The sequence below is a fragment of the Bos indicus x Bos taurus genome, chromosome 5, assembly GCF_003369695.1.
Source record: "Bos indicus x Bos taurus breed Angus x Brahman F1 hybrid chromosome 5, Bos_hybrid_MaternalHap_v2.0, whole genome shotgun sequence".
Taxonomy (NCBI): domain Eukaryota; kingdom Metazoa; phylum Chordata; class Mammalia; order Artiodactyla; family Bovidae; genus Bos; species Bos indicus x Bos taurus.
In genome coordinates, this window is record NC_040080.1 from 53,728,349 (window position 1) to 53,754,829 (window position 26,481).

The 26,481-nt window shown below is 42.7% G+C and overlaps 1 long non-coding RNA gene across 1 annotated transcript in view; it reads right to left on the reverse strand.

The window, feature by feature from the left end:
* Positions 1–14,930: 14,930 nt before the first annotated feature.
* LOC113892729 overlaps positions 14,931–26,481 on the reverse strand; it is a 92,613-nt gene continuing 81,062 nt past the window's right edge. Inside the window, exon 4 of the long non-coding RNA XR_003511114.1 lies at positions 14,931–15,661. This is a non-coding gene — a long non-coding RNA (uncharacterized LOC113892729). The remainder of the gene's footprint in view (positions 15,662–26,481) is intronic.

Genomic DNA, 26,481 nt, shown 5'->3' on the forward strand with positions numbered 1-26,481 from the left:
TTGAGTATTTGGTGGATATTCTTAGAGATTTGTTTGTTCTTGTTGTTATTTTTGTTGATTCCACTTCATTTCTACTCCGGTTATCTCTACTGAGATGTGTTTTGTGGTTGGAGTTAAGGCCTAGTTCAATTCAGTTCAGTTGCTCAGTTGTGTCTTACTCTTTGTGACGCCTTGGACTGCAGCACTCCAGGCTTCCCTGTCCATTACCAACTCCCAGAGCCTGCTCAAACTCATGTCCATCAAGTCGGTGATGCCATCCAACCATTTCATCCTCTGTCATCCCCTTCTCCTCCTGCCTTCAATCTTTCCCAGCATTAGGGTCTTTTCCAATGAGTCAGTTCTTCGCATCGGGTGGCCAAAGTGTGCATTTGGTGTCTTTCAACTAAAGACCCAGAAATCCTCTCTCTGTGTACACTCTGATTTTCCAGCAATCACCATGCTTTGCAGACTTGAGTCAGGTTAGAATACTATAGAGAGAGAGAGTGATATCTAAGAGAAAGGGCAGCTTTGCTGGATAGACAGCCCTTTAATCAGGTCCTATGTGCAAATGTGCTTTGAACTATTAAGCAGGAAGCAACAATTATATATAATGTACCTATTTTTGCCTCTGGCCTATTCTCAGACAGTACTGTCTAGTAAAACTTTCCACAATAATGGAAATGTTCTATATCTGTGCTGCCCAACACAGTAGCCACAAGCTCCGTGGAATTGTTGAGTACTTGAAGTGTAGCCAGTGTGAGTAAGGAACTAAAGTTTTAATTATTTTCAGTCTAAATCATTTAAATGTCACTGGCCATGGTGCAGGGCATGTTGCATGTGTTAAAACAAAACAATCTTGTAAGGCAAGTCATATGTGCCCTCCCCCTTTAAAAAAGAGGGTGAAATCTCAGAGAAGTTAAGGAACTTTCTAAGAGTCACAGAGCTAGCAAGTGGCATGTGGTCAGACAGAATCCATATCCCCGTTTCTCTGATGTCATGCCCAGGGGTTCTTCTTCCACATCAAACTATATAGCACTGTGCTATATTGTATTATATTATACTGTATTATATTACATTGTATTCTGTTAAGTTGTTGTTGTTGTTCAGTCACTAAGTCGTGTCCAACTCCTTGCGACTTCATAGACTGTAGCCCACCACGCTCCATGGGGTTCTCTAGGCAAGAATACTAGAGTGGGTTGCCATTTTCCTCCCCAGGGAATATCTTCCCAGGCCAAGGATCAAACCTGTAACTTCTCCATTGGCAGGCAGATTCTTTACCACTGAGCTACCAGGGAAGCTCTTATGTTATGTTACAGTATGTTATATTTTACTATTATTCCCTTGAAATCTATCATTACAACTAAATATTGTTATATGGAGATAAAATATACTCTAACCCATTCTCTCTAGCAAAACAAGATTAGCAAACTTGACATGTACCGAAGGAAAGAATTCACAATTGCCTATGGATAACCCAGTAGCCCCTTTTCTCTGAAGAGACTTCAGAATAGGTCCTGACCTTGCTTTTTGATTCTTGCCACTGAGACAATGGAAGATGACCCCAAAAGAACAGTCAGCTATCACAGCAAACTGGTAGTTTGGGGGCAGTAGCTTATTTCTTCCAGCAGACTTAGATGGATTTGATTTCCCAACACATGTTTATGGATGTGCTCTCCTGCGTCCCACACACACAGAGCCATTTCCCTTTTGAACAGCTTGTCTGGTTACATCTTGTAGTAATTTATCTGCATGCTCCCTGCCAACTGGTTTGTAGGGAAAACATATTTGATGCATAACAATAGATCATTTGGGGATAAATCAAACTCTTAATGAAGTCCTGCTTCTCTTCAGCCAGGCATTTTACTCAGAAGTCTCTCTTGGGCTCTGGTGACTTGAGGAAAGGGAATGTGGGTGCCCCAATCTTTGAGACAAGTAGGCGCATAGAAAGCTGAATTTCTCTAAGACAAGACTAACGACACGGCATCCCTAGGGTCCCTTCTCGTGGAGTCCAACTGAAACCACTGAAGTTGGATTGGAGACTAGAGCCTGGAGACAGTTCAGATTAGACCTATGTTTGGAAGAAATGAGAGATCTATTTTGCCCAAAGCCTCACACTTTCCTTGGAGGGAAGCCATGGCCGCCCACACACCCTTGTCTTTCCCAGTTCCTGTAAGGAAAAAGAAAGTTACGAGGAGATAGAAAGTATAAAGAAAAGGGGGAAAGGGGCAGGGGGAGAAAAGAGTGAGCTGAACAGAAAATCTTTTTTTAAAAAAGGAAGAAGGAAATGAAATAGTCAGGAGACACTGAGCAGGAAGGATGAGGGAAAGAAAGGAGAAAAGAAATACATCAAAAGCTTCCATTGAAAACCATATGTATCAAAAATACTGTTACTAGTTGGTTCAAGTTGCGTGTCGGCCATGTGCCAAACTAGGTGCTCCTAGGCACTGCTAAGGCCCCAGTGAGACCTGCAAAGTCCACAAAAGCCTCAGTTACTGTCACCAAAGCCCTTATCCTGAGCATCTACACCACAGACGCTACTAGCGAACTATACAATCTGTCTTACAGCTATTTTTCTCTGGATATCCAGAATTGGAGGAGTCAGAGGGGGAAGGCACACTGGGAGAATCGAAGTAACTGATATAAAATGTTTAATCATATCAGTCTGTCCTCATTTGAGGACATGCATCACCCATAGACAGACTTAAATGCCAAGTAAAACACGTCTTGTGCTTTGAGTCTGAACTCATGAACTCCCCCCGGGAGCCCTGTAGGGGCTGGTATATGCTTTTCATAGAGTTGGGGGGTGCATTTAAAGCTAAATTCTGTGATTGTTTTCTAAGGAGAAAAATGAGCTGTGTTGGTGCTTTTCTTTAGCAAATGAGGAACTCTTTCATCAAGTCAACCCCTTTCCCCAGTCTTCTCTGGCTCCACTGCCTCCAGGATCAAGTCCAAACCCTTTGTCCTGAAATCCAAGGCCTTCCACAGGCTGGCTCCAGACGGCCTTATCAACAGTGTTTTTCCACCGCTCTCCACTGTGAATTATCAAGTCCAGTGAAGCTGGTCTGCGCCCTCTTTCCTACCCCAAGACACACATGTACTGGCCCTGAGAGGACAGTTGCTGAGAGGATGGCTGCTTCAGCTTCCGATGCCTTTGGTCCCAGATTCCTTCCACATGGAGTGCCCCTCGCTTCCATTAAAACTCACCCTCTTCTAAACCCTATGTAAACTTCAAAGCCCTACTTTGAAGGCCAGTCTCCTTGGGAAGAATTCTCTGACCATCCAAATCCACAGTGACCTCTTCCTTCTCTGCCCCTTCATGATATTCAGTTTTAGTTCCACTATGAAGGCGTGGGCTGCCGTCTATGGGTTCGCACAGAGTCGGACATGACTGAAGCGACTTACCAGCAGCACCAGCATGAATAGGCGGCTACAGGTTGTCATTCAATGACGCTTCAAGTCCCCGGGAAGGAGATCTCTCTGTCCTGCTATGCTTCCACTTCTTGGGCTTTCCTTTCTGGTCTCCTCCCTTCATGCCCATCAACACTGCCCAGCTGTCAGTGCCTCCTTGTAAACTGGTCTCCATCTGTCATCTCTCCTTCTCATTTGCTAGGAAGCCAGATTACCAAATTGCCCCCAACCCCAGTGTGAGAGAGTCACTTCCTCACCTCTCTTCCCTAAGGATGACAGGATGGGCAAGTATTGACTATAGTGTTTATATCACTGTTTTGTTATAAAAATTCATGTACGCTTTCTGTCTTCTCCAAGGGATCATAAGTTCCTTGAGTGTAGGGATTCAGCCATGTCTGTTTCCCACTCAGTGCCTCCAACAGTACTCAATACATGATGTACTCAATACATGTTTATGAAAATAATACTCAATAAACATTTATGAAATATATTTTTATCATGATTGCATTATTCCACTGTGCCTTAAATATAGGCATATGCTGAATGAAGGCTCAGAGAGCCTTTCTGGGAGCCATTTCTCATTTCTCCAGTCATTTCTGGAGAAATAAGAAAGATCTGAAACATTTAGGTTGGGGGGGTCTTCTCTCTCCTGTGCCTGGCTTCATTCTCACATGGGCTTTTCTCTCATGCTAGTGTGGTTCCCCAGAGGAAGTTCAGGGTATTATTTCCCTAAGCACAGTGGATATAGGACAAGTGGGGTGACTGTCTCCTAGCTCATCAACACCCAAGGAGGAGAAACCAAGTACAGCAGGTCACCAGAACTAGAACTGAGCGTGACATCAAGGGGCAAGTCTGTGCTCTCAACCTCTCAGGGCCACCTCATGTCTCATCATTGCCTCTTTTGGTACACAATTTAGTCTCCTCCCTAAGTGGATTTTCTCCACCAGGCAGCTCAGCTCACTCAGGCTTTGTCTTGCTGTGATGCTAAATGCATTTCGTAATCTCTCAGTTTTCTCCCCCACTAGCTGGCAAGGGTTGCTCAATTTTCTAATTCCAACACTGTGAGTGAAGGATGCCATTATCCTTGCCTGCTTTTCCTTGTCAGGCCAGAAGTCCCTGGCAAGCTTCAAGACGGGCCAACTTTGATTCAGGTACCATCCAGGGTGAAGTCAGCTATGGTTGAGACGTGGGTGGGCTGGAGGGAGAGGGGACATCAGAGAAAATACGGCAGCCTAAGCCCACCCTGTCAGCAGAGCCCATGGGCAGGTATAAACCTCCTTTCATTGGACATTGGACTTGTTTCTGAAGACAGACACTGTCATAGCAGGGTAGAAAACCTGATTCCTACAGACAAGCAGTATAAATGAGTACAGCAGGCTGGTGCAGAGCAATGGGAGATGGTGGCTCCAGCAATTGTTAACATGTGGAAATGTTGCCAGAACTTTCCATTTTTAAAGAGAAGCCGTAAGCATGGATTTTAGTGTGAAGTTCCTGAGTTTAAAGCTCAGCCAAACTTATCTGTTCAAGCCAAACCAAACTGATCTGAGGGCCACTGTTACCTCCAGCTGTCAGTTTGCAGCTCCTACTTTAAAAACTGAGGTCCCGAGGCAGATCGCCTGAAAGTTAGGTAAATGACCTCTGAGCAAGTGGCCCCTTATTATAATTCATTTCCTTTTACTCTAGTTATTTGCATAGTAACCGCCTGCCTCCCATTTGGTGTCTATTGACTAACTTATTAAAATGTTACTCACTTTGGATTGCTCTGCTTTTGCATCATTTCAGAATCCTTCCAACTTCTTGCCCAAGTTCCCATGGTACCACCTTCAACCAGGAGAAGACAAGGCTCCAAGGGGATTTTAGTTTGAGGTTTCATGAAAGGTCAACTTGGGAATATGATTCTTTGTTAATGACCTTCTTGTCAGGTTTCTCAAAGACCACCCAGGCCTCTGGCTTGAAGATAAAGCCAGGACTAAGGGCCAGCTGGGTAATCAGAAAAAGCAAATCTCATGCCTTGGGAGCTGTGGAAGGTAAATTTTGCAAGGTTGGATACAGAAGCCAGAAGAATAGGCATGTCTGTTTGTCTCGGGAGGGGGTGGAGAGATGGAAAGCGGAAACATGTGATTACTGGGTTGACTAGTCACAGGATTTATCAAACTTTATTGATAATTCTCTGTAATGCCCAATGATTACGGCAAATTTCCAGCAGCAATGAATCTTGGCTGTTCCTTTCAATCAGGAACAAAACTAGTCCACAGGGTAAGTGATGTTTAAGTGTCTCTCCAAGAGAAAGATGGATGTGGCCCTTGGCTAGTTTCTTCAGAAATATCTGGTTTAGGAAGAACCAATGTCTAACATTATTTTTATATGATAAGATTGGGGAGAATGAAATCCTTGAAGGCCAGTTCAATGTCATATCCCTGAGATGAGCCTTGAGAAATATAGTCCCTGCAAACCTCTCCTAGAGCATACCTGGGCTGTGGTCTCTCCTCTTCTTTTTCAAACCCTGTGGGTGTGACTGTGTGTGTTTTCTTGAAACATGGTATTCATATATTTGTATAGAAAAGAGTACACACTTGTTAAGTGTTCCTCTGAATAAATAATCACACAATGAACATATCCATATAACTACTACCCAGGCTAAGAAATAGAATACTATCAGTACTTAAGTTTCCCTACTAAGTCCCTTTCCAGACATGGGGCCCTCCAACTCCCCACATATAGTCACATCTCGATTTCTAATGCCATAGATTTAAAAATGCCTATTTTTGAACTTCATATAACAGAAACCATATTATGCATATTTTGTGTCTGCTTATTGCAATGGTCAATTCATTTCATTGCTGTGTAATATTCTACCATATGACTACAATACAATCTTTCCATTTTACTATTGATGAAGATACGACTTATTTCAAGCTTGGGGCCATTACAAATAACGCTGCTATGAAATTTTTGTTCAGACTTTAGGTACCTTTGTGCATGAATTTCTATTTGGTCTATATCTAGGAGTGAAAGTGCTGGCTTATAGGATAGATGTAGTTCAACATGGGAAGATATCATTAAGCAATTGTCCAAAATGGTTATACCAATCTAAACCGATGTGCAAGAATTCCTTTTGGCTTGGCCTTTCATTTTTTAAAGACAAACTTCATCTCCTACCTACCTCCCTATCAAGTCTTCCTTCACTCCATCACCACTCATTCACTGCCTGCTTTTGCAATTTCTTTAGCACTTAATAGCATTTTCCAAAATTCTCTGATACTGAGTCACCTAAAGAACATGCTAAAATTAAAAATTTCTGGAGACCACCCTGGTAAAGCACCGGGGGAAGCTGCATGGTTCATCAGAGCCCCAGTTGATTCTGATCATCAGAGGAGTCTGAGGAATAGCAAATATCATAGAATTTAAGAGAAACAGATAAAAGTGGTCCCAAGGTATGATCAGGAGAAGGGAGTACAGAGGATGAGATGGTTGGGTGGCATCATCGGCTCAATGGGTATGAGTTTGAACAAGCTCTGGGAGATGATGAAGGACAGGGAAGCCTGACATGCTGCAGTCCATGGGGTCGCAAAGAGTCGGACACAACTGAGGGACTGAACAGCAAGGTATGATCACTCTAGTTAGGAATAATACCTAAATATGATTGGTCACTTATTCAGCTTCACTCAATATTCTTTTCCTGCCATCCTCCTCACCATGCCCATCTCCAGCCCCAAGAATTTCAGAAAATGTAGATCCTAGAGACTTCGCCTACTAATCTACCAAGCTATGTGGCCTTGCTGTCCTTGGATAGCAGCAGCAGCACTTGGAAGCTGTTAGCAAAGCAGAACCTCAGGCCCGCCCCAGACTTCCAGAACCAGTATCTGAAGTTATTTAAGACCCCCAAGGGATTTGTATCCACAGAACAGTTTGAGAAGCATCACTTTGTTCTGTGTGTGAGGGGAAGTGCACCAGATAATTTAGGTGATCCTAGGACCTAAGCAATATAGAAAGGCACGAGCTTTGGAACCAGACAGTTTTCAGTGAGTCCCAGCTGATAGGGAAGTTACTTAATATCTACCTTATCTAAAATCATCTGTAAAGAGGAGCTAATAATCCCTACCACACTGAGATGTTATGGGGATTAATGAAGTGACCTCAGTAAAGTATCTGCTTCATAGTTAGGGCTCCCCCGTTGATGGCAATTTGCTTTGCACAGTGCCTGGTACAATAAAAAGCACTCCAAATGCTGTAACTACTGTGGTTTTGGTGGAAGTGGTACAGATAACATTATTATTATTAGCCTCAAGGAACTTACAATTCAGGAGAAGGAAACACAGTTAAGCACATAAAAAGTTTAGGGAAGATGAAAGATTATAACTACAAAGGGTTGTTATAGTTCAGTCGCTCAGTCATGTTGCGACCCCATGGACTGCAACATGCCATGCTCCCTATCTCTTGGAGTTTGCTCAAATTCATGTCCATTGAGTCGGTGATGCTATCTAACCATCTCATCCTCTGTCACCTGCTTCTCTTTTTGCCTTCAATCTTTCCCAGCAACAAGGTCTTTTCCAATGAGTTCGCTCTTTGCATCAAGTGGCCAAAGTACTGGAGCTACAGCATTCAACATAAATCCTTCCAATGAATATTCAGGGTTGATTTCCTTTAGGACTGACTACAAAAGGATCCTTCTCCAAATTGGAGATCCTACAAGAATCAAGATTCTAAGCATGTAAATATTAAATATATTTCAAGGCAGGGCAACTAACATATCTAATCATTTAGCCTATGTAAGGCACACATTTAACATTACCTCATTCGATACACCCAACTACAAATGAGACAGATACTATTCAAATTGCTCCCACTTAGTAAAGGAAAACAATAGAACCCCACAAGGTTAGCTAATTTGCCCAAGGTCACCTTAATATTAAGAGGTGGAGCCAAAATTCACTTCACTGACTCCAGAGCACATACTCTTAATGATGGTGATTCTGAACAATTTTCTTCACATGACTTAAGATTCTTAGAAAGCAAGGGAAACCACTGTGGCTGGAGTGAGTTGAGGGGCTTCACAGAAGAGACACTGATTCACCCAGAGCTGCATAGACTCAGCAAAACTGGGCAGAGAGGTATTCAAGAAAAAGATACTCTCCTAATTCCAGCAGCATTTCGGATGCACAATTACATCTCTTCACAAAGTGTGTTCACAAACACTCATCCAGGGCTTGTTGTTGTTTAGTTACTAAGTTGTGTTTGGCTCTTTGTGGTCCCCATGGACTGTAGTCCGCCAGGCTCCTCTATCCATGAGATTTTCCAGGCAAGAATACTGGAGTGGGTTGCCGTTTCCTTCTCCAGGGGATCCTCCTGACCCAGGGACTGAACCTTCATCTCCTGAATTAGCAGGCAGATTCTTTACCACTGAGCCACCTGGGAAGCCCCATTCAGGGCTACTGAGCTAGAATATAAATTTTCTCTGTCTTGATAATCTTAATGTCTATAGCTTCTAATTTAATCCTACGACTACCATATGAAGTTGCTATCTTTGTTTTGCAGGTAAGAAAAATAGAGGCAGATACTCAGAAACTCCCATTGAAACTACCGTTGAAGGCAACTACCATTTGTCCCTTTAGGAAGATCTGGAGGCTATAGAGTGACCTATCATTATGATGTGCTGGAAATGGAAGAGTTCCCTGGATGCAGAACCTACAAGAAATTCTTGGGATAAGCTGGCCACCCCGATAGAGATCTAAACACAACATCCATGCTTGCAGTAAGATGTTGCCACTGGTTAAACCAAAGGCTGTGTGTGTGTGTGTGTGTGTGTGTGTGTGTGTACATGCACACACTAAGGTAGGGTGTGCTACTCTCACCAGAGATCCAATACTCCACACCTTACCCACCCATGACCTGCTCTCTGCTTAGTCCCCAGTGACTTCATGGTCAAAGGGACAGACTCTCCTTCTCTGAACACTGACTGTAGCTCAAAATTTTCTCTCTACTCATTTCTTCCTTTTAAACTTGCTGCAGTGTATGTCTAGGGCATATGATGTGCCAACACAGAGATGAATAGAACAGGTAAAATTCTCGCTTTCAAGGAAATTACTTTATTAGCAGGGCTTTGAAAATTGCTGGGGTGAGGTTGGGAGGGTTTTGGTGGGAGGGATTCTGGAAGAGCCAGAGATTGTTCAAGTCACATTAGAACAACTTTCTGACAATCAGAAATAAATCTTGGTTCTTTTTTTTTTAAATTTTATTTAATTTTTAAACTTTACATAATTGTATTAGTTTTGCCAAATATCAAAATGAATCTGCCACAGGTATACGGGGCTGACCTTGCATAAACAGACATTGTCTAGCTCCATGGTCTGACTACTGAATCTTTCAAAAAGAGAATAACCAATAGACTGACCTTTGCTTTCACAATGTGCATGCTGTGCTAAGTTACTTTAGTCGTGTCCGGCCCTTTGTGACCCCATGGACTGTAGTTTGCCAGCTCCTCTGTCCATGGGATTCTCCAGGCAAGAATACTGGAGTGGGTTGCCAAGTCCTCCTCCAGGGGATCTTCCCCACCTAGGGATCGAACCTGCATCTCTTATGTCTCTTGCATTGGCAGACAGGTTCTTTACCACTCGAGCCACCTGGAAAGCCCTTGCTTTCACAATCAGTTGTTTAGTCACTCAGTTGTGTCTGACTCTTTGTGACCCCATGGATGGCAGCACGCTGGGCTTCCCTGTCCATCACTAACTCCTGGAGCTTGCTCAAACTCATGTCCATTGAGTCAGTGATGCCATCAAACCACCTCATCTTCTGTCATCTCCTTCTCCTCCTGCTTTCAATCTCAATAGATAATAGTAAATGTGAGGTGAATGTGGTATCTTAACAATGTTGGAAAGGGGCCACTTCTAGAGGATGTTTCTTGTAAGCAAATCCTTTCCCCAGCATCCCTCACCATACAACCCATGCCGCTGGGCATGGCAGCTCTTGTTGGATATGTTCCTGTGAGGACAATGGCAGGCAAAGCTAGTCTACATGCTAGACGGGATAAGTAAGTGGTAGTCCACGCAGGGGACAGTAATGGGAGCTTCTCAGAAGGGAGGGAGGTCAAGCTGCCTTGGTTCCCCTGCCTCTCTCAGGAGTTTGGGGGGCTTCAAAATATGAGTCCACCAATGTCTTTATGGACAAGGATCGAAATGATCAAATTCATGCATCACTGGCAGCAGGATAAGCAAACATCCAGAAGAGGCATCCCAGGAAACAGGGAGGATCCATTTCAAGTTCTGAGACGACTGAAGCTTGGCACTCCCTGACAAATGCACTCCAGCTGGTTTTGATCCACACGAGACACCAGCGTGTATGCGCGCACGCGTGTTTATATATCTGCATATTACAGAAAATGCACTTAGTAAGCAGGAGACCTCCATTTCATCTTCCTTTTACTGAACGGCAATCTCCTGGAGAGGAAGATCCATGAAATGTCAGGGAAGATTATAACTCCGGCGGTCCAAGGAGATGAGGTAGGTAGCTGGCATTTGCACAAGGGAATTTAGATTATCAGAACACCTAATTGGAAGAGATTTGGTTAAGCTCTTCCTGCCAACTTTCCTATAGATAATGGTCAAGCCGTGGGGCCATGTGTGCTCTGGATCTTGAGGGGAGCAGGCAGCCCAAAGCCTCCTTGGCCTGATGCACCCTTCAGCTTAGCAGACTCTAAGTAAACAACTGATTCCACTAATCTCGGAGGCCTCCCTCTGGTGTCTAATAAGTACAGGCTCCCTCTCGGCATTTGCCTCTTCTCCGTGGCTCCCTTATGAAATGTGATGCTAGCTGTAGAGTTGGAAGGACAAAGGAACTGAGTAAGTGTAATTTATTATCCAGGATTGTTTTCAACCTTTTTCCAATTATACACATTTTTCTTTTGGCTTTGGCAGACCTGAGTTATGAGGCTGTTCTGGTCACTAATGGGCTGAAAAAAATGGGCCCCAAGTATTCCTTAAGGGATGTGTTACTGGCCTGTAGTTATTTGCCTATGGCATTCACTCTGTTGAATGCAGTTAATTAAATGAGAAAACTAATACTGACTCCTGCTTCTCCCACACTGTCTGCTTTCCCTCCCTCCACGTGCACCAAGGCTTAATATGGGATCATTTCATTTAGGGACCAGAAAGCTGTCAGACCAACAGAGATGGAAGCCCAGACTGGGTTGGGTGCTCTCATTGGAATTTGTTTATTTGTTCACACCCACTGGGGAGAAATAAAGGGCTTAGGAAAGACAGAAAGCCTGCACTTTTAAAACTGTGGAGCAAAAAACAATGGGCTGGGTGACAGGGACTCGTTTATGACCTTGGGTTGGAGGCTGATTTGATGTGTGACCTTGAATAAGTAATTTATTTCACTGGGTTTCATGTTCCTGACTTGAAATGGGGAAGAGTCATGAGACTACCCCTCACCTTGCCTATTGGATTGGTTGTGAATCCAAGGCTCTTTTCTTCATCCTGCCCACTTACTGGTGGGCATTCTCTTGGATTCAGGATTTGTGACCTGCTCTTTCCACGGTATCAGAGGTCTCACACCTCCTCATAGCATTAGGCCTGGCATCTTTGCAGGGATCCACGAAATCCGTATCAACTTCTCTCTCAAGATCCAATCTAATTTAGCCAAAATATTCATTGGAAATTTTCTAGGTGGATGCTTTGCTTTGTGAGATTTACTCTTCTATCCAAACTCACCCAGGGCACACTTCAATCTTTATATAGGAACCACAGGCACGGCCTAAAGAGGGTGTGGGCTTTGAATATTACTCTAGTACTTCTAATTCTGACTTGCGTGAGCCACTCGTACATACCAAGCTTGGAATGGAGACGGTCAGACTGGAAATGGAAAACTCTTGGCAGACTACCTGTTACATTGCAGACACTCAATAAATAACATCCTTCGTCCTATCCTTGAGCTCTTTTGGAATTTATATAACACCTTCAACTCTCAGATTATCTTTTATGTCTGTTACACAAAGTTTTCAAATACAGAACAAAGCACATAAAGAGCTGACTCTCCGGTAACATTCTGGACATTGAGCCTTGCTTTCTTATTGAGTTCCACTATTAATTTGGAGACATGTTCCATTGGAGACAAGAATAACTTTGAAGCTATACCAAATATGTAGGGATATATGTAATAAATACTATGTAAGAATACATTTAGGAATGTAGCAGTTTCTGAAGCACAAGAAGAACCATGAAATTTTTGTGATAAAATGCTAGTATTAACATTCAAAAATTCATTATTTGTATAAAAATATACAGAAATTGAAAATACCATGTCTAAACTGTGGAAAACAATGCAATACAGAAGGTTCCTTCTTATCAAATCAGGAAATTTTCTTGTTGATTTTAAGGTACTTTATTTAGCACTGGTGGTTTCATAGCTAGTCAAGGCATGGTCTATTTCACCTTTCTTTTTAAAGCTTCCGCAGACCTTTTAAAGTAACAACCTCCCCTCCGAGACTACATTTATACTTTTGGTGACAAGGTGAAAACAAACAAACAGACTAGACTCCCTATCCCAAGGAGAGAGGTCAAAAAAATAAATAAAAATGCAGAGACAAGTGGAATTGATCAAGAAGGCTTGGAACTCTCGAAGGGTGAGTAAAATTTTAATTCTCCCCTGACCTTCCTAGAGCCAGTGCTGGGAACAGGTTCCCGCCTAGGCCTTGTCTGTCTTTGCTACTGTTGTTGTCATTTTCTTGTGGTTTCAGAACTTTTCTATTTGTAGAAGCTCAGTGCTTCAACACTGACAGTAAATAAAGTTAAGGTGAACATATTTCTTTAGAAATAGGCTCTGCCTTCTATTGCAAAGTTGTAACAGAAATATAAATACTGAGATTAGTGAAATGAATCAGGGATAGCGATATTATATTCTTAGCAATCTCTCTAAGGGAGACAGAGAAGACATACATTATTTCTTTTATACAATTAGGAAAACAATGAAAGACCAGTTACAGTATGTGATCACAACAAAAATGAATATTATGATGTCTTCCTAAGTGGTACTTTTCCACTAGGATCAATCTGAAAGCCGTGATTTTCCTATGAGTAAGAAAAACACATAGAACACATATACACATATATCCTTAACTTAGACATGATGCTTAAAGGAAAAATTAATGGGATACAACACCTTCAGCTTATGGTAGATGTCTTGCTTTCCTAATGAAAGACCTTCCCTAGATGAAAGAACCTTTAACACTGGAAACCTCTAACTTTAGATCTTTTAAGCTCTAGCAGGCATGAGAGCCATTTGCTTACTATAAATAGACTACAACCTGTGTGTGTGTGTGCTCAGTCATATCTGACTCTTTTCTACCCCATGGATTATAGCCCAGCAGGCTCCTCTGTCAATGGAATTTTCCAGGCAAGAACACTGGAGTTGGGTGGCATTTCCTACCCCAGGAGATCTTCCTGACCCAGGGATCAAACATGTGTCTCTTGCATCTTCTGCAATGGCAGGTAGATTCTTTACCACTGTGCCAACTGGGAAGCCTAGAGATTTTCTAGTGCCTAGCTTAATTTCAGTCATCTCTCTCTGTGTAGTAACCAAAAATGTATCCATGTAAAATTTTTAATTAAGTTTATTTATTTTTGAAAGATAATTGCTTTACAGTATTGTGTTGGTTTCTGCCAAACATCAACATGAATCAGCGATATATATCTATACCTATGTCCCCTCCTTCTTGAACACCCCTCTATCCATGTAAATTTGTACCAGAATTTGTTTCTGTCTTTTATGTGGTTACCATTGCCAGTACTTTCTTATATTCTGGAAGACTATGTTCATAGAGTGGCTGAACATTGTACAAGTAATGCAAGTATTATAAAAGTGATACGGTGTGATGAGCTTGGAGGTTCTTGTCCACCCTGCTGCTGCTGCTGCTGCTAAGTCGCTTCAGTCATGTCCGACTCTGTGCGACCCCACAGATGGCAGCCCACCAGGCTCCCCTGTCCCTGGGAGTCTCCAGGCAAGAACACTGGAGTGGGTTGCCATTTCCTTCTCCAGTGCATAAAAGTGAAAAGTGGAAGTGAAGTCGCTCAGTTGTGTCCGACTCCTAGCGACCCCATGGACTGCAGCCTACCAGGCTCCTCCGTCCATGGGATTTTCCAGGCAAGAGTACTGGAGTGGGGTGCCATTGCCTTCTCCGCTTGTCCACCCTAAGACACTGGAATTCTGCATCTTCCTCTTCTTCTTTATTCAGCTGTGATGACACCATTCATGTTTCCACATTCTAGAATGTCATTTCTTTAGTGCATGGGAAGTGGGAATGTGTGTCTGTGAGTGAGTTGTTGTTGTTCAATAACTAAGTCATGTCCGACTCTGCAATCTCGTGAACTGCAATATGCCAGGCTTCCCTGTCCTTTACTATCTCCCAGAGTTAGCTCAGACTCCTATACATTGAGCCAGTGATGCCATCCAACCATCTCATCCTCTGTCACCCCTTCTCCTCTTGCCCTCAATCTTTCCCAGCATCAGTGTCTTTTCCAATGAGTCGGCTCTTCGTATCAGATGGCCAAAGTATTGGAGCTTCAGCTTCAACATTAGTCCTTCCAATGAATATTCAGGGTTGATTTCCTTTAAGATTAACTGAATGAGTTAGTGTATGCATAAAAACCATTCAGGAGAAAAATAACCAAGTTTTACATTCATTAGAAAATAACTGATTAATAAACTAATTTATCTTGGTTTAAATCATTCAGCTCCACAGGACACTGTGCAAACCTAACTCTGTCAACCTCACCCAGAAACCTGGGTGTGCTGTGTGAGGTGACAAGAGTTATTTTACAGTTGGAAAAATGGAAACGAGAAGAAGCTAGAGTCAAGAACCCAGGTCTCAGGCATTTGCGTTCCACAATGTTCTCAGCAAACTCCCATTTCTTCATGTTGTATTATACCTGATTTTGTTGATAGAGATCACTCAAGACCAAAGTTCCAAACTGCAAGAGCTGGTCATCATGAGGGCATGGGGGAACCCAGGACAAGACAGATGTTCAGCATAATACGGAGAACAGTTATGTAGTCTTCAGCAGATTTCGGTGTTATTTATATTTTGTCCACAAGATGGTAGCGTACACTTTCCATTTAATGTAAAGCTGGCCTGTGATTCTAATTTCCCAGAAAGTAGAGAATGGTTTGTGTTCAGTTGAGGTCAGCCGCTCACTCTGGATGTCCTTCAGTATTTGTGTGTGTGTAATGAACTGTTGATCTGGAGTATATTTAGCTCTGTTGTAGCAAGGTGGAGTTTCATCTGAAACAAAGAAAACCCAGAAATGTATTGCATTCCAAACTTTTTAAAGGAAATTTGAGAAGTGGGAATACTTTAGACATCTAAAAACCACACACCGAGTATCAGATACTGACATTTTCGAAAATACTACCTCAGTACATCATGCGAAAGACATTCAGGATGTCAAGTTCAATTAATCTTGGGTGAAATTTTTCACAGTATCGAAGTTCCTTCCATGAAACCAGTTCAAGAGGGCTATAGGAGGTTTCCCCTCAAATCCATGGGGAAAGCCAGACCTTAGATGCTATGAAATTTCCATGAGCTAAATAAGAGGGCAGCATCAGCAAGTTGGCCTGATCCTCTGCTGTGAACCTCCCTTCCTCATCCAGCCCTCATGCCAGAGGGACAAGACACAGATGGGAAAAACATCTGGGCCTGTCTGCCTCCATTGACCAGAGGGCCTCCTTTGAGGTTCAGGTCTTGGGCTCACATCATCTTTTTTTTTTTTTTAAACTCTTTTTAAAATGAGAAGCTCAAGTGGGATTCCCTTTCATCTTTCTGTATTATTTTCAAATTAAATTAGGTCTAATGCTCTGTATCAGAACCACAAAAGCAAGGCTCCAGGGCATCTAAGCGACTTCCCATTCTGTTGTCCAGAACAGCTGAGCACCCCACCTAAGAAAGAGAGAGGGAGATGAGCCAGGAACAGAATCTGGGCCAGGATAATGGCAGAGGGGCAGGAGGGGAGCCCCTACTGTCCCAACTTTGTGGTTGCCTTTCCAGTGGGCTCCAGAACCAGGTCAAGACTTCAGCCCTCCATGGTCATATGAGCTACCCATTCCATATTCCCTACTCCCCCAAAGGCCTCCTCTGATCTAAGCTAGAGAGCTCACCTCACTGCCCCGTTGATTTCCTCCAGTTTCTTGTCTGTCTGTTCTTTTCAGCTTCAGTAACTCTGACCTGAATCAGAAACCCCATAGCTCCTGCTTTGCACAGAAGAAGCATTCATGTGTCAAATGTTCTCTAAGAAGTGATGCAAATAGAGGGTGCGGTGAATTTTTTTTTTTTTTTTTTTCAGGAGGTAAAGGAATACAGAGATGGGTGAAGAGACCATTAAAAGAGAGAGGAGAGTACTTTAAGATATAGAAAATGCTACTTCAAGTGTAACCATGGTTATGATTTGGTAACTCATCTGCTTTCCATAAAAACCGGAAATTTTCTCTTCGAGGTGAATACATTTTATCATCACATCTGCCTAATTATATGGAAAAGTCAATGGTAACTTAATGAGTTTTTCTGTTCTCCATAATCTTGATAGGGTTTTTTTTTTTTTTTTTTTTTTAATGTAGATCATACCTTAAATTATATGTGATGGACTGAATATCAGCAAGAAGAGTTCATCTCAATAATACCCCATTCTGATACTTCTAGAAGCCCTATACCTGCTTCTGTAGAGGACTATAAGGATCTGTTCATGTTAGGATGGAGCTGAGATGCTGCAGAAATGTCCGAGGATGGAAAAACCATGGAGAGAGAGAGGAAACAATGGGGAAGGGAGACCAGTGGAGGAAGGGCTGGTTCCTGGTGATTACTGCTGACTCAGTAGATGGACTGGAAAGGAACAATGGTGTGGCACCATCCCCTGAATTCTCTGCATTTTTGTGTTTGAATAACTATAAGATTGTTTTCCTTCTAGAAGTCTCTACTAATCTTTCTAGATAGTGTAAGACCAAATATGGGCTTCCCTGGTGGCTTAGATGGTAAAGAATCTGCCTATGATGCTGGAGACCCTTGACCCCTGGGTCAGAAAGATCCCTTGGAGAAAGGAATGGCTACCCACTCCAGTATTCTTGCCTGGAGAATTCCATGAACAGAGGAACCTGGTGGGCTATAGTCCATGGGGTTGCAAAGAGTCAGACATGACTGAGTGGCTACCACTACAAGGGCAAAAGGGAAGATTATAGAAACACAGTTCCTTAGGGTGGAGTTAACTGTTTCAAAGGACTCATCATTCTTCAAGTCCACTTGCTCACTCACTCAGTCACCTATTTATCATCTATCTATCTGGACTGTGCTATACATATCACCCTATAACATGCTCTTTTTATTTAATAATATATCATAAACCTCTTCCCAGGGGATTCAATATTTTTCCCTAAAATGGGATCTTTAATAGCTGCATTACATTCTATCACATGGAAGCACCAGTTTTTCATTTGCTTGGTTTTTTAGCCATTCCCTAGTTGGGCATCTAGGGCATTAAGCAGCAAATTCACTTGATTTAAGCAGGGCTTTCCTGGTGTCTCAGATGGTAAAGAATCTGCCTGCAGTGCAGAAGACCTGGGTTTGATCTCTGAGTTGGGAAGATCCCCTGGAGGAGGGCATGGCCAAACCCTGCAGTATTCTTGCCTGAAGAATTCCATGGACAGAGGAGCCTGGTAGGCCATATAGTACATGCGGTTGCAAAGAATCGAACATGACTGAGTAATACAAGCTGTCTGAAGATGAAGTGAAGATAGATCTCAAAGACATCGCCACCTCCTTGCCCACAGAGAAGGGAAAACAGGCTGGACTGAACAAGCTGAGGAGGAATACTAGCTCTGGATGGGTGAAGAGGCCACACCTTCCAACTCTGAGAGTCTCAGATTACAGCTGCCTGAGGAGTGAGCTCCCAGGCACCTAAAGTGGAGCAGGGCAGGAGGAAAAGGCAGACAAGCAACAGGATCGTAAGCTATTGTTCAAATCTCCTAAAACTGTAGACTTTTTTCCTTTGGAAAGTGGGGTCTTGGTTTTCTGCTCCAAAGGACAATGTGTGCTTGGCCTCACACTCACCTATAAAGGCAAGTATCAGTGGACCTCAGTTCACAGAAAGATTTATGTGTGGGAAACTGGTACTGCATGAGGCCCACACTTGAGATTTGCAGATGTTCCACACACAGTATCATTCCTCTGTGTGGTGAAAGTGAAGAAAATGTTCCGTTCTTAATTGAGAATCTAGGTGGAGTCACCCTGCAGGAGGCATGGCCCAAAAAAAACCCATGGATGTGGGAGGTGGGCCAGTGCCTGGACAGAATCACTCATGCAAGGAAATGAAATGGATGCTCTTTGTCTATGTGGAATGTGGAACAGATTCTCAATCTTATTACTATTGTTGTTAGATGCCCTCATTTCCTCTTTCACTTCAAATTTTGCACTTTTCAATAAAATATAAATTCTCTTCCACAGTTCTTGAGGTGAGGCATGCAAACAGGAAATCAGTGGGTTCCCATCTCTCTCTAATTCCCCCACCCCCACCACAGGCACCAGGCTGAGAAGCAACACAGAAAAGTTCAGGTAGGGGGACTTTCTTGACAGTCCAGGGTTATGACTCCAAGCTTCTACTGCAGAGGCGGTACAGGTTCCACCCCTGGTCAGAGAACTAAGTGAAAGTCACTCAGGGAACTAAGTGAAAGTCACTCAGTTGTGTCTGACTCTTTGCGACCCCATGGACTATACAGTCCATAGAGTTCTCTAGGCCAGAATCCTGGAGTGGGTAGCCTTTCCCTTCTCCAGGGGATCTTCCCAACCCAGGGATCAAACCCAGGTCTCCTGCATTGCAGGTGGATTCTTTACCAGCTGAGCCATGAGGGAAGCCCAAGAATATTGGTGTGGGTAGTCCATCCCTTCTCCAGTGGATCTTCTTGACCCAGGAATTGAACTGGGGTTTCCTGCATTGCAGGTGGATTCCTTACCAACTGAGCTATTGGCACAGGATCAGGGAACTAAGATCCCCTACCAAAAGCAAACTAACAAGCCAGTTCTGGTGGGCTTCAAGGGCTTCCCAGATGGCGCTCATGGTAAAGAACTCATCTGCCAATGCAGGAGACATAACATACGCAGGTTCCCTGGAATAGGAAATGGCAATCCACCCCAGTATTCTTGCCTGGAGAATCCCATGGACAGTGGAGCCTGGAGAGTTACAGTCCATAGGGTCGAAAGAGTCAGACACAACTGAAGCAACATAGCACACATGCAGGGTGGGCTTCAGTGGTTGTTTGTACTCACTCAGAAACAGGGAGTGCTGGGGTAAAGCACCAGGAAGAATGAACCAGAATATGCCTCCTGCCACCATCCCCATCTTTGAAATCGTAGCTCTGATTCAAATCAGTATTTGCTAATAAGCACCAGTTCCACGTCAGAGACTACTTTGGACTTGGTGATTGTGTCTCCTCAAAATTCATATGCTGAAACCCTAATTCCCAATGGGATGGGATTTGAAGATGGGTCCTTAGGGAGCTAATTAGATTTAAAGATGGTCAGAGATCATGAGAGTAGAGCTCCCAGGATGGGATTAGTGTCTTTATAAGCAGAAGAAAGGACGAGAGTTTGCTCTCTCTGCCTCTGTCTGTCTGTCCTTCTCTGCCACATGAGCATACAGCAAGACAGTGTCTGTCTGCAAACCATCCAGAAGGCCCTCGCCAGACACCAAATCTGCCAGCACCTTGATCCTGGACTTACTGGCTTCCAGAACTGTGATGATAAATGTCTGTTACATAAGCCACCCAGTCTACAGTGATTTGTCACAGCATCCCAGGCACAGTAAAACAAGGGCTGTACTAAAAGAATAATTAAAAGACACATTCACTTATGTACTCTAAAATATATATTTGTTGCCTACTGTATACCAGGCACTATGATGGGCACTGGGAGGACAATGGTGAAACAAATAAATATAGGAGCTACGCTTTCCATGAACCTGTCAGTCTAGTAGGCAATACAGATATTAGATTGAAAATGACTTTATCATTTTAGGATGTCACATTATTATACCACTTTTCCCAGATCCAAGTTCTAAAGTACCTAAGAGAGACAAGGAGTCAGACAGGTAAAGTCCATGCACTGCCTTATGACAGGTAAAGCTGTTTGGAGCATGTGGTTCGCTAAATCACCTAAGCCTGCTAATATGCCCCTGAATTGAATTTTCATGAAACTGCAGGCCTCCTTCACAGGCGAGTACAGTAGTTTAATCATCTAACTGAGAATCCCTGCAGGAAGACAGAGCCAAAATCATTCAGATCCTCTGCCAATAGCATGCATGCTCAGCTGTGTCTGACTGTTTATGACCCCATGGTGTAGCCCACAAGACTCCTCTGTCCATGGGATTTTCCCAGCAAGCATACTGGAATGGGTTGCCATTTCCTTCTTCAGGGGATCTTCTGAACCCAGGGATTGAACTCATGTCTCTTGGTCTCCTATATCAGGCAGGTGGATTCTTTACCAACTGCAATACCTGAGAAAACCCCCTGCCAACAATCTGGGACCACCTTCACCTCCTATCTGACCAGGAGCTAACCCAGGATGGCCCTGCCCTTTCTCTGGGCTTCTCCACCAAAGGAAAGAGCCCATTCCCTGGGTAAGCCCAATTGGCTAAGAACAAAAAGCCAGATGGTATAAGAGACCAGCTTGATTACTCTAGTGGAGATCCTTCCACAGAAAGTCAAAGCGATGAGGACTATACCTATTCCTTGTTGGCTCAGCTGGTAAAGAATCTGCCCACAGTACAGGAGACCCCAGTTTGATTCTTGGATTGGGAAGATCCCCTGGAGGAGGGCATGGCAACCCACCCCAGCATTTTTGCCTGGAAATCCCCATGGACAAAGGAGCCTGGAGGTGCAGAGTCAGACATGACTGAGTGACTAAGCACAGCACACACAGCACATACCTATTCCTTACTATTCTGATGAGCGCTTCAGAAGGGGAAGCCCAGGGTATCATGGGAGGACATCAGTTGAGGACTTAACTTACTCCAAGTGGGAGGGTGTGTGAGCAAGGTATGGTTCCTAGTCTCAGGTAGTTTGCAGGTTAACTCACAAGGAGAGAGACTCTTCAAACAACAGTAAGGATAAATTCTGTACTAGCATCATAAGTTAGAAACACAAGGAGCATGGAGGGACACACAATTGATGTTTGGTGACCACTGTTTACTGTTCTTTTAACTGTTCTTATGCATGAGATAATGTCATGCACAGATTGTCTACCATCTTAATATGAGAATAGAACAACTATAAAGTAAAGACCTCAGTCATACTAGGCACAAATTCCAAGTCTGAGTGGGTTTTTTGTTTGTTTTGTGTTTTGCTATTAAATCTGTTGGTTGTCTAAGAAACTACCAAATCAATTGAGCTTTATGGCATCACATAAACAAAATCCTAAATCCACCCAAAAGTGCAAACACATCTGAAAATACTTTTAAGGAGCTGTTTTTTATTATGAAATTAGTGCGTATTGGTTAAACATTTTAGAAAATACAGAAAATTTCCACCAGTGAACCTCATCCACGGTGATGGCTTTGATGAACTACTTCCTTTGCTTGTTATTATTTTTTCCTGTGCATAGTATTTATTTTGCTCTTTCAGTGATTTTGTCTTGTATGCAACTTTCTATTACCTGCAGTGGCTTAGCTCATTTGTGGACTATTATAAAATCTAAGACAAAGAATCTGTGAGAAAACAGTAAAGCTATCACAAATCAGTGAAAAGCTGCATTCAACTGCATATCTATTGAACGCCTATTCTGTACCAAGCACAGAATTGCAGAGCAACCTGCAGGCACACATGGAGTTAACTCTAACAAGAGGAAGCCCCGTCTCCTCCCCCAAACACTGGGGAGGGGCCAGCCCCCAGCTTGGTTCCCTGGCCCCTAACCCCTGCCTACAAGGGTTTGTGGCCCAACAAAGGAAATACTTGCGAGGGTCTGAGTTTTTATAAACTCAGGGCTGGAGACAGAGGGATTGGGTTAAAAAAAAAAGGAAAAGAGAGGGAGTAGACCTCAATTCCACTCCATTATGAAGAAAGGAGAGGAACAGGTAACAATTCCATTATTTAATCAGTTAATCCCTTGGCCATTTCCACCCAAGCAGTTAATATGTTATGATTCTTATTTTATTTTATAATTTTTAGAATTTCAGACAGTATACATGGAATGATAACTAGATTCCTAATTATAAAATAGAAGTTAAGTAAATAATGTTTACACTCAACCCACTTCCTATATTCTGTGGCTAGTATAGTTTTAACTTTGATTTGGGAATTCTCTATAAGATCTAGTTGTCTACCAGAACTACTCTCTGATTTCCTAGAGCTGCACAGGTGAGGTTTACTGGGAACCATCTACAGCTCTGATTCTTGGAATAGACTTTATTTATTATTTTTTGTAGGCATGGCAGACACTGCTAGTTGTTGGCCCAATGCTGATTCATTCTCCTTTCTTACTGAGTCTTGATTTAGTTGGGTGTAGAAATAGTCACAGCTAAAACTAAATTTCCCAACCTACCTTGCAGAGGAGGTTGCTTGTGTAACATGGTTCTGATCAATGAACTAATCACAGGCAGAAGTCACCAGGGGGGCTTCTCAGAAAGGCCACCAAATGGGGAAGAATCAGTAGGCAAGTGTCCCTTTTCCCTCATCTTCCTGCCTCCACGCAATGGCTGGAGTCCTGGCAGCATCTTGAGAGGGTCACATTAAGGACTGCAGTGGAGAAAGCTAGAAGGAACCAGGGTCCTTGAGCTGCCTCTCCAGCTCTGAACTGCCTGTCACTGAACTTCTTTTTATATGCGAGAAGAATAAACCTTATCTTATTTAGGCCATCACCAAATATTTGGATTTTCTGTTTTAGGTAGTCAAACAAGTTCATGACTAGTCAGTAGGTAATTGTTTTTATTGTCAATAGTTGTCAGATTTTTATTTACATGATTTTTTTAAAAATGTTCACTCCCTTGGAGTTTATTTTTATATTTGCTTACTTGGAGTTTAGTGGGCTTTTTGGAATCAAGGGCTTAAGACTTTTTCTAGGTAAAGAAAGTTTTAATTACTTTTAGCTTGCCCACTGTTCACTGCCCTCTGTATCCATCATCTTCACTTTCAAGCAGAACTGGACTGCAGTTAATTCGCAGAGCTACTGGCAAGCGCTGAGCAGGAATTCATCTAGGATAGCTCTCCTGGTCCACAATGTGTCCCACCTTTATGGCACGGTTCTCTGAAACTCTGAACTGCACAGTTCGAGCTGTCACCCCAACCGCTGGGTATCTGTTACCATCTCCTCTAGAGTACTTTGTTTGAGGGAATTCTACTCCCAGAATGTAAAAGCACAACAGTAACCAGATGACCACCACCATCATCCCTGTCCCACCAGGTCCGACCCTGCTTTCTGGAAAGAACACTTTGCAAAATGATACTGAAAGATGGAGCAGAGGACACCTTGGACTGCTATACGAAATACTGCATACTGGGTACCTTAAACAACCAACATTCATTCCTAATCGTTCTGGAGGCTGAGAAGTCCAAGATCAAGGTGCCAGCAATGTCTGGTGAGGGACTTCTGACTTGTACATGGCCATCTCCTCTGTATATCCTCACATGGTAGACAGAAGAGAGAGGAAACTCTCTATCTTCTTATAAAGGCACTGAAAGTAATATGATAGTCACTCAGTCATGTCCAACTCTTTGCGACTATAGCCCACCAGGTTCCTCTGTCCATGGAATTCTCCAAGCAAGAATACTGGAGTGGGTTGCCATTTCCCCCTCCAGGGGATCTTTCCGACCCAAGGATGGAACATGGGTCTCCTGCACTACAGGCAGATTCTTTACCATCTGAGCCACCCACCTGCCAATTATGAGAGCACAGCTACTGCTAAGTCACTTCAGTCGTGTCCGATTCTGTGTGACCCCATAGACAGCAGCCCACCAGGCTCCCCCGTCCCTGGGATTCTCCAGGCAAGAACACTGGAGTGGGTTGCCATTTCCTTCTCCAATGGAGAGAGCACTAATCCCATTGTAATAGCTCCACCCTCATGACCTAATTACTGCCCAAAGGCCAACCTCCAAATTCCATCATATTATGGTTTTAACTTGAATTTTGGGGAAAAGACAAATCTTCAGTCCAGAGCTGACAAGGTAGAAGACAACTATGGCCTCCTCAAAGCACAGAACCTATCTGATTTCAACATGGCTACCTGGTTTTCTAATGAGAATGAGATGGTTGGATGGCAACACCTACTCCATGGACATGAATCTGAGCAAACTCAAGGAGATAGTGAAGGTCAGGGAAGCCTGACCTGCTGCAGTTCATCAGGTCGCAGAGTCGGACATGACTTAGTGACTGAACAACACAAGAAAGATCCTGAGTCACAGAACCAGAGGGTAGAGAGTGGGAAAGGAATGAAATATTATCCCACCTTGCCCCATATTAGTCCAGGCTTTCTTAGTCTTGACTGGATGATGCATGGGTATGCCACTGATTGATTTTTATCAATCCAGTTCCACTGATCAGAAAATTATCAAAGATTCTAGGTTGTGTGTCAGTAGGAATGTTTAGTGTTGTGATTTTTTTCCCTCCAGGTACAATACCATAAAACTTTCATGTCTTTTTCCTGGAAGAAAAATCATATCACATACTAATGCTGTGATTTTTAAATACATTGTATAAGTTGTCATTGTGTTTTTAAAGACAAGTTGGAAGAGACTCCATCAGGAGCTATAGAATCATAAACCCATATAAATAAACCCCATAATAATCCAAAAAATGGCAGCCTATTTTATTAATCATTAGTTAAATATTCACTATAAAATATTTATAATTTATGCTATCAAAAAATAATCCCAAATATTATTTTTCTTAAGAAAGATTTACAAGAGGGAGATTATTGGGTAGGAGGTAGGATTATGATTAAAACTCTCAATATATATTAAAAACAATTGATCAAGCATCTTTAAAACTCATAATCTTACCTTTCTTAAATTCTTCTGGATCTTTTACAAACTACAGAAGTAGATGAAGTCTTCTTGACTAGTTTTTAATTCTCCTTTACTTTTTAATCTTTTTAGTAGCATCGTAAGATGTCTATGTCAGCTGGCCAAAAAGTTCGTAAAAACCCAAACCACATTTTGGCATTCTGATATCATTCTCATTGTTTACAGATAAGGAAACTATTGTTTAGAAGGGCCATTTGTCCAAGATCACAGAATAAATGAGTAGCAAATTAGAGGCAACTGAGTTAAAGCTGTCTCGGGAAGCCCAGGTTTCTCTGGCCTCAGATCCAATGCTCTTCCACCCCTCCGTGACCACGTCTCAAGCATTGTTATTTTGCACTTAGAGAAACTTGTACTCAGAAAGACACAAGAATTTGTCAAAGGCCACACAGCTAGGTAATGAAATAGATCCAGCTCTGCAATTCTTTATTAAATTGCTATTATTCAGGATCAATTTGTAATAAAAAATATAAGTAATACGAAGAACTAGTCAAATGCAGTTTAGATACAACATGCTGGAACTCTATGAGGCATAATTATGCTTATAATTTTATGGTCCCTAATAAAAGTTTCTCCCACATTCTCTCAGTGCACTCACTTTTCACTTAACCTTTCTTCTCTCAACAGAACATGGTAGAGTTTGAATTCATCCCTTACCTGAATCCAGACTTAGAGGAAGGGGCAATCAAGAAGGCAGATTTCAATGACAAAAGAATGATGAAAAGGAGAGCACCTTCCCCATGCACCATGCACCGTGTGAGGGGCAACTGGCACAGCTTGCCCAGGGAAAAATCCATTTTTGGAGTGACCTTTTCTACAAAAAGAATTTTCTTTCCCACCTTCACGCACTTGTCATTTTTATATGACTATGAGGGGGGCTTCTCAAGATATCTCTCCCCTTAACCTTTGTACTCTCTTTCATGTATTGTCCACACTGTGCTTTGAAAAATGGGATTCTTGTTCTCAATACAATGACTAGCCAGCAATTTCAGAAGCGTTTCATATCTTCCCAATTATAAAACTTAACTTTGCTATGAAAACATCTTTACAAAGACA